The sequence below is a fragment of the Brassica rapa genome, unplaced genomic scaffold (genome assembly GCF_000309985.2).
Source record: "Brassica rapa cultivar Chiifu-401-42 unplaced genomic scaffold, CAAS_Brap_v3.01 Scaffold0126, whole genome shotgun sequence".
Lineage (NCBI taxonomy): Eukaryota > Viridiplantae > Streptophyta > Magnoliopsida > Brassicales > Brassicaceae > Brassica > Brassica rapa.
The window spans coordinates 22,163-22,500 of NW_022610070.1; positions in this window are offsets into that span (position 1 = coordinate 22,163).

Consider the following 338-nt stretch of genomic DNA (forward strand, 5'->3'; position numbering starts at 1 on the left):
GGAGTTCGAGTAGCTTTTGCTGTTGTTGAAGGGTTTTTGAAATTGTGAACTCTGGTTACTTCTTTGACCATTTCCAAAGAAGTTTCTGTTTCCGCCCTGGTTTCCAAATTTCTGGAATCCGATACCTCTGATGTAGTTCACATTTTCTTCTCCTTCCGTATCTGCTACTTCTCCTTCAGCTAAACAGACTTGCTTCCTAAGAAGCTCGTGCACCACATCTAACTTAGCTCTTACTTTGTCCATCTGTTCCTTCCTGATAGAAGCTACAGACTTCTTCCGTTCAGAGTCAGTGTTTTTGGTGCTGCTGCTGTTAGCAAGGTTTTCGATAAGTCTCCCAG